The 8,076-nt window shown below is 39.5% G+C and overlaps 1 non-coding gene across 1 annotated transcript; it reads right to left on the bottom strand.

Annotated features, from left to right (window-relative positions):
* Nucleotides 1-4,185: 4,185 nt before the first annotated feature.
* On the bottom strand, nucleotides 4,186-4,293 carry LOC112725454 (small nucleolar RNA R71). Its single transcript, XR_003164562.1, has one exon. It is a non-coding gene; the product is annotated as a small nucleolar RNA R71 (small nucleolar RNA).
* Between the last annotated feature and the right edge of the window lie 3,783 nt (nucleotides 4,294-8,076).

The raw sequence follows: 8,076 nt of genomic DNA, 5'->3' as shown, positions 1-8,076 counted from the left end.
GGATGTTTTCATTAGTTTTTATGTTAAATTCACATTTCTGGACTTTACTATGAGTTTGTGTGTTTTTCTATAATTTCAGATATTTTCTGGCTAAAATTGAGGGACTTGAGCAGAAATCAGAATCAGAGGTTGAAGAAGGACTGCTGATGCTGTTGGATTCTGACCTCCCTGCACTCAAAGTGGATTTTCTGGAGCAACAGAACTCGAAATGGCACGCTTCCAATTTCGTTGAAAAGTAGATATCCAGGGCTTTTCAGCAATATATAATAGTCCATACTTTGACTAAGAATAGATGACGTAAACTGGCGTTCAACGCTAGCTTTTTACCCAAATCTGGCGTCTAGCGCCAGAAAAGGAGCCAAAACCAGAGTTGAACGCCCAAACTGGCACAAAAGCTGGCGTTCAACTCCAAGAAAGACCTCTACACGTGCAACACTCAAGCTCAGCCCAAACACACCAAGTGGGCCCCAGAAGTGGATTTATGCATCAATTACTTACTCATGTAAACCCTAGTAGCTAGTTTATTATAAATAGGGCCTTTTACTAGTCCTTTTAGAACATCTTGGAACGCATAGTTCTTACACCATGGGGGCTGGCCTCTCGGCCATGCCTGGACCTTTCACTTATGTATTTTCAACGGTAGAGTTTCTACACTCCATAGATTAAGGTGTGGAGCTCTGCTGTTCCTCAAAGATTAATGCAAAGTACTACTGTTTTCTATTCAATTCATCTTATTTCGCTTCTAAGATATCCATTCACACCCAAGAACGTGATGAAGGTGATGATTATGTGTGACGCTCATCACCATTCTCCCCTATGAACACGTGCCTGACAAACACTTCCGTTCTACATGAAATAAGCTAGAATGAATATCTCTTAGATCTCTTAACCAGAATCTTCGTGGCGTAAGCTAGAATGATGGCGGCATTCAAGAGAATCCGGAAAGTCTAAATCTTGTCTGTGGTATTCCGAGTAAGATTCAATGATTGAATGACTGTGACGAGCTTCAAACTCGCGATTGTTGGGCGTTAGTGACAGACGCAAAAGGAGGGTGAATCCTATTCCAGCATGATCGAGAACCGATAGATGATTAGCCGTGCTGTGACAGAGCATGTGAGCATATTTTTCACTGAGAGGAGGGGATGTAGCCACTAACAACGGTGATGCCCTTGCATAAAGCCAGCCATGGAAAGGAGTAAGACAGATTGGATGAAGATAGCAGGAAAGCAGAGGTTCAGAGGAACGAAAAGCATCTCTATTCGCTTATCTGAAATTCTCACCAATGAATTACATAAGTATTTCTATCCCTATTCTATTATATATATTATTCGAAAACACCATTATCAATTTATATCTGCCTAACTGAGATTTGCAAGGTGACCATAGCTTGCTTCATACCAACAATCTCCGTGGAATTCGACCCTTACTCACGTAAGGTATTACTTGGACGACCCAGTGCACTTGCTGGTTAGTTGCATCGAAGTTGTGAACCATGGTATTGGCACCATGTTCTTGGCGCCATTGCCAGGGAAAGAAAGAGCCATGAATTTTACATAATTAAAGTGTAATCACGATTACGCGTACCAAGTTGCTCACGTTGCCAGGGATTGTTCGAGCCTGGACATCACAATTTCGTGCACCAAGTTTTTGGCGCCGTTGCCGGGGATTGTTCGAGTTTTCGGCAAGCTTTTGGTCCGGTAACATCAGTGCCAAGTTTGATCCAGCAACAGCACCAAGTTTTTGGTGCCGTTGCCGGGGATTGTTCGAGTATGGACAACTGACGGTTCATCCTGTTGCTCAGATTAGGTAATTTTCTTTCTTGTTTTCTTTTCAAAAAAAAAAATTTTTTTTCAAAAATATTTCAAAATTTTCTCACCTATTTTCGAAAAAAATTTTAGATTCAAAATTTTTAAGAATGAATTCTAGTGTTTCATGAAGCATGTGAAGCCTGGCTGGCTGTAAAGCCATGTCTAAATTCTTTTGGACTGAGGCTTCCAACCATCAGCTGTTATACGACTGTAGGGTATGTCAGGCATGTCATGTCTGATTTACATGCTGAAGCTTGGCTGGCCATTGGCCATGTCTAGTGTTTTGGACTGGAGCTTTCATTGAAAGCTTGGCTGGCTAGTGAGCCATGTCTAATTCCTGGACTGAAGCTTTAGACTAAGAATGCAAGATTCCTGGAATTCATATTAAAAATTTTGGAATCCTTATTTTTCTTTTTCAATTAATTTTTCGAAAAATCCAAAAAAAAAATTTAGAAAATCATAAAAATCAAAAATATTTTTTTGTTTCTTGTTTGAGTCTTGAGTCATGTTATAAGTTTGGTGTCAATTGCATATGCACCTTGCATTTTTCGAAAATATCATGCATTCATAGTGTTCTTCATGATCTTCAAGTTGTTCTTGGTAAGTCTTCTTGTTTGATCTTGATGTTTTCATGTTTTGTGTCTTTTCTTGTTTTACATGTGCATTTTTCGTTTCTTAGAGTCTAAACATGAAAGATTTCTAAGTTTGGTGTCTTACATGTTTTCTTTGCATAAAAAATTTTTCAAAAATATGTTCTTGATGTTCATCTTGACATTCAAAGTATTCTTGGTGTTCATCTTGACATTCATATCATTCATGCATGCATTCATTGTTTTGATTCAAAATTTTCATGCATTGAGTCTTTTTGTTGTTTTTCTCTCTCATCATAAAAATTCAAAAATCAAAAAAATATCTTTCCCTTTTTCTCTCATCAAATTCGAAAATTTGGATTGACTTTTTCAAAAATTTTAAAATCAAATTGTTTCTCATGAGTCAAATCAAATTTTCAATTTGAAAATCTTATCTTTTTCAAAATCTTTTTCAAAAATCAAATCTTTTTCAAAATTCTTAGTTATTTTCGAAAATTCCAAAAATATTTTTCAAAAATCTTTTTCTTATTTTTATACCAAATTTTCGAAAATAACAATAACAATTAACGTTTTGATTCAAAAATTTCAAGTTTGTTACTTGCTTGTTAAGAAAGATTCAAACTTTGAGTTCTAGAATCATATCTTGTGATTTCTTATGAATCAAGTCAATAATTGTGATTTTAAAAATCAAATCTTTTTTTCAAAAACTAATTTCTATCATATCTTTTCAAAAATATCTTTTCATCTTATCTTTTTCAAAAATCTAATTTCAAAATATCTTTTCTAACTTCCTAACTTCTTATCTTTCCAAAATTTGTTTCAACTAACTAACTAACTTTTTGTTTGTTTCTTAACTTTTTCAAAACTACCTAACTAACTCTCTCTCTAATTTTCGAAAATATCTCCCCCCTTTTTTCAAAAATTTCTTTTTAATTAACTAATTATTCTTATTTTTATTTTTGATTTTAAAAATTTTCGAAAAATACTAACATTTTTCAAAAACCATTTTCGAAAATCACTAACTCTTTTTCAAAAATATTTTTCGAAAATTCTCCCTCTCCCATCTTATTCTATTTATTTATCCATTTACTAACATCTCATCTCACATCTCTGCCATCCTCACAGTTGTGTTTCTTTCTTTACATCACATTCTTTGTCTCCCTCTTTTCTTCCACTCACAAAGGGATCCCTATACTGTGGTATAAAGGATCTCTATTATTATTATTATTTTTCTGTGCCTTCTTCTTTGTCATATGAGCAGGAGCAAGGATAAGAACATTCTTGTGGAAGCAGATCCAGAACCTGAAAGGACTCTGAAGAAAAAATTAAGAGAAGCTAAAATACAACAATCCAGAGATAACCTTTCAGAAATTTTCGAACAGGAGAAGGAGATGGCAGCCGAAAATAATAATAATGTAAGGAAGATGCTTGGTGACTTTACTGCACCTAATTCCAATCTACATGGAAGAAGCATCTCCATTCCTGCCATTGGAGCAAACAACTTTGAGCTGAAACCTCAATTAGTTTCTCTGATGCAGCAGAACTGCAAGTTTCATGGACTTCCATATGAAGATCCTTTTCAGTTCTTAACTGAATTCTTGCAGATATGTGATACGGTTAAGACTAATGGAGTAGATCTTGAAGTCTACAGGCTCATGCTTTTCCCTTTTGCTGTAAGAGACAGAGCTAGATTATGGTTGGATTCTCAACCCAAAGACAGCCTGAACTCTTGGGATAAGCTGGTCACGGCTTTCTTAGCCAAGTACTTTCCTCCTCAAAAGCTGAGCAAGCTTAGAGCTGATGTTCAAACCTTCAGATAGAAAGAAGGTGAATCCCTCTATGAAGCTTGGGAAAGATACAAACAGTTGACCAAAAAGTGTCCTTCTGACATGCTTTCAGAATGGACCATCCTGGATATATTCTATGATGGTTTATTTGAGCTATCAAAGATGTCACTGGACACTTCTGCAGGTAGATCCATTCACCTAAAGAAAACGCTTGCAGAAGCTCAAGAACTCATTGACATGGTTGCTAATAACCAGTTCATGTACACTTCTGAAAGGAATCCTGTGAGTAATGGGACACCTATGAAGAAGGGAGTTCTTGAAGTTGATACTCTGAATGCCATATTGGCTCAGAACAAAATATTGACTCAGCAAGTCAATATGATTTCTCAGAGTCTGAATGGAATGCAAGCTGCATCCAACAGTACTCAAGAGGCTTCTTATGAAAAAGAAGCTTATGATCCTAAGAACCCTGCAATAGCAGAGGTGAATTACTTAGGTGAACCTTATGGAAACACCTATAACTCATCATGGAGAAATCATCCAAATTTCTCATGGAAGGATTAAAAGCCTCAACAAGGCTTTAATAATGGTGGAAGAAACAGGTTTAACAATAATAAACCTTTTCCATCATCTACTCAGCAACAGACAGAGAACTCTGAACAAAATGCTTCTAATTTAGCAAATCTAGTCTCTGATCTATCTAAGGCCACTGTAAGTTTCATGAATGAAACAAGGTCTTCCATTAGAAATTTGGAAGCACAAGTGGGCCAGCTGAGTAAAAGGATCACTGAAATCCCTCCTAGTACTCTCCCAAGCAATACAGAAGAGAACCCAAAAGGAGAGTGCAAGGCCATTGACATAAGCACCATGGCCGAACCTACAAGGGGAGTGGAGGACGTGAATCCCAAGGAGGAAGACCTCCTGGGACGTCCAGTGATCAATAAGGAGCTTCGCTCAGAGGAACCAAAGGAATCTGAGACTCATCTAGAGACCATAGAGATTCCATTGAACCTCCTTATGCCCTTCATGAGCTCTGATGAGTATTCCTCTTCTGAAGAGAATGAGGATGTTACTGAAGAGCAAACTGCCAAGTTTCTTGGTGCAATCATGAAGCTGAATGCCAAATTATTTGGCATTGATACTTGGGAAGTTGAACCTCCCTTGTTCATCAATGAACTAAGTGATCTGGATCAACTGACATTGCCTCAGAAGAGACAGGATCCTGGAAAGTTCATAATACCTTGTACTATAGGCACCATGATCTTTAAGGCTCTGTGTGACCTTAGTTCAGGAATAAACCTCATGCCCCTCTCTGTAATAGAAAAACTGGGAATCTATGGGGTGCAAGCTGCTAAAATCTCATTAGAGATCGCAGACAGTTCAAGAAAACAGGCTTATGGACAAGTAGAGGACGTGTTAGTGAAGGTTGAAGGCCTTTACATCCCTGCTGATTTCATAGTCCTGGATACTGGAAAGGAAGAGGATGAATCCATCATCCTAGAAAGACCTTTCCTGGCCACAGCAAGAGCTGTGATTGATGTTGACAGAGGTGAAATAGTCCTTCAATGGAGTAAGGACTCCCTTGTGTTTAAATCTCAAGGATCTCCCTCTGCAACCATGGAGAGGAAGCAGAAAAAGCTTCTCTCAAAGCAGAGTCAACCAGAGCCCCCACAGTCAAACTCTAAGTTTGGTGTTGGGAGGCCACAACCAAACTCTAAGTTTGGTGTTGAACTCCCATATCCAAACTCTAAGTTTGGTGTTGGAGAGTCTCAACAAAGCTCTGCACATCTGTGAGGCTCCATGAGAGCCCACTGTCAAGCTATTGACATTAAAGAAGCACTTGTTGGGAGGCAACCCAATTTTTATTTATCTAACTATATTTTTCTTAATTATATGTCTTTATAAGTTCATGATCATGTGGAGTCACAAAATAAATATAAAAATTGAAAACGGAATCAAAAACAGCAGAAGAAAAATCACACCCTGGAGGAGCATCTGTCTGGCGTTCAGCGCCAGAACAGAGCATGGTTCTGGCGCTGAACGCCCAAAATGGGCAGCTTCTGGACGTTGAACGCTAGAACAGGCATGGTTCTGGCGTTCAACGCCAGAAATGGCACACAAATGGGCGTTGAACGCCTAAAATGGCCACCAACCTGGCGCTGAACGCCCAGAGTTGGGTGCAAAGGCATTTTTACATGCCTAATGGGTGCAGGGATGTAAATCCTTGACACTCAGGATCTGTGGACCCCACAGGATCCACTCAGGATCTGTGGACCCCACAGGATCCCCACCTACCTCCACTCACTTCTTCTCACCACTCTTCCCCATAAACACTCTTCCCCGAAAACCCTTCACCAATCACCTCAAACTCTCTTCCCCATCACCTCTTCACCACTCACATCCATCCACTCTTCCCCATAAACCTACCTCATAAACTCCACCTACCTTCAAAAATTCAAAACCAATTTCCTACCCAAACCCACCCATATGGCCGAAACCTTTCCCCCCTCCCTTCCCTATATAAAGCCCTCCATTCTTCATCAAATTCACACAACACATCCCTCTACACTCCTCTTGGCCGAAACCACATCTCCCTCTCCCTCTCCATATTTCTTCTTCTTCTTCTTCTATTCTTTTGTTTATTGCTCGAGGGCGAGCAATATTCTAAGTTTGGTGTGGTAAAAGCATAAGCTTTTTGTTTTTCCATTACCATTGATGGCACCTAAGACCGGAGAATCCTCTAGAAAGGGGAAAGGGAAGACAAAAGCTTCCACATCCGAGTCATGGGAGATGGAAAGGTTCATCTCCAAAGCCCATCAAGACCACTTCTATGATGTTGTGGCCAAGAAGAAGGTGATCCCTGAGGTCCCTTTCAAACTCAAAAGAAATGAGTATCCGAAGATCCGACATGAAATTCAAAGAAGAGGTTGGGAAGTTCTAACAAATCCCATCCAACAAGTCGGCATCCTAATTGTTCAAGAGTTCTATGCTAATGCATGGATCACCAAGAACCATGATCAAAGTAAGAACCCGGATCCAAAGAACTATGTTACAATGGTTCGGGGGAAATACTTAGATTTTAGTCTGGAGAATGTGAGGTTGGCGTTCAACTTGCCAAACATGGAAGAGAACGCACACCCCTACACTAGAAGGGTCAACTTTAATCAAAGGTTGGACCAAGTCCTTATGGACATATGCGTGGAAGGAGCTCAATGGAAGATTAACTCCAAAGGCAAGCCGGTTCAACTAAGAAGATTGGACCTCAAGCCTATAGCTAGAGGATGGTTGGAGTTTATTCAATGCTCAATCATTCCCACTAGCAACCGGTCTGAAGTTACTATAGACCGGGCCATCATGATCCATAGCATCATGATTGGAGAAGAGGTGGAAGTTCATGAGATTATACCTCAAGAACTCTACAAGGTGGCTGACAAGTCCTCCACCATGGCAAGGTTAGCCTTTCCTCACCTCATTTGCCACCTATGCAATTCGGCTGGGATTGACATAGAGGGAGATATCCTCATTAAAAAGGACAAGCCCATCACTAAGAAAAAGATGGAGCAAGCAAGAGAGCCCAGTCATGGAGGTCAAGAGGCGCAAGAAACTCATTTTCATGAGATCCCTGAGATGCCTCAAATGCACTTTCCTCCACAAAACTATTGGGAGCAAATCAACACCTCCCTAGAAGAATTGAGTTCCAATATGGGACAACTAAGGGTGGAACATCAAGAGCACTCCATCATGCTTCATGAAATAAGAGAAGATCAAAAAGCAATGAGGGAGGAGCAACAAAGACAAGGAAGAGACATAGGAGAGCTCAAGGACATCATTGGTTCCTCAAGAAGGAAACGCCACCATCACTAAGGTGGATTCATTCCTTGTTCTTGCTTT

Source organism: Arachis hypogaea, chromosome 11, assembly GCF_003086295.3.
Source record: "Arachis hypogaea cultivar Tifrunner chromosome 11, arahy.Tifrunner.gnm2.J5K5, whole genome shotgun sequence".
Taxonomy (NCBI): Eukaryota; Viridiplantae; Streptophyta; class Magnoliopsida; order Fabales; family Fabaceae; genus Arachis; species Arachis hypogaea.
The sequence above is the reverse complement of the archived record's forward strand: the minus strand, read 5'-3'. Positions and strand labels throughout refer to the sequence as shown.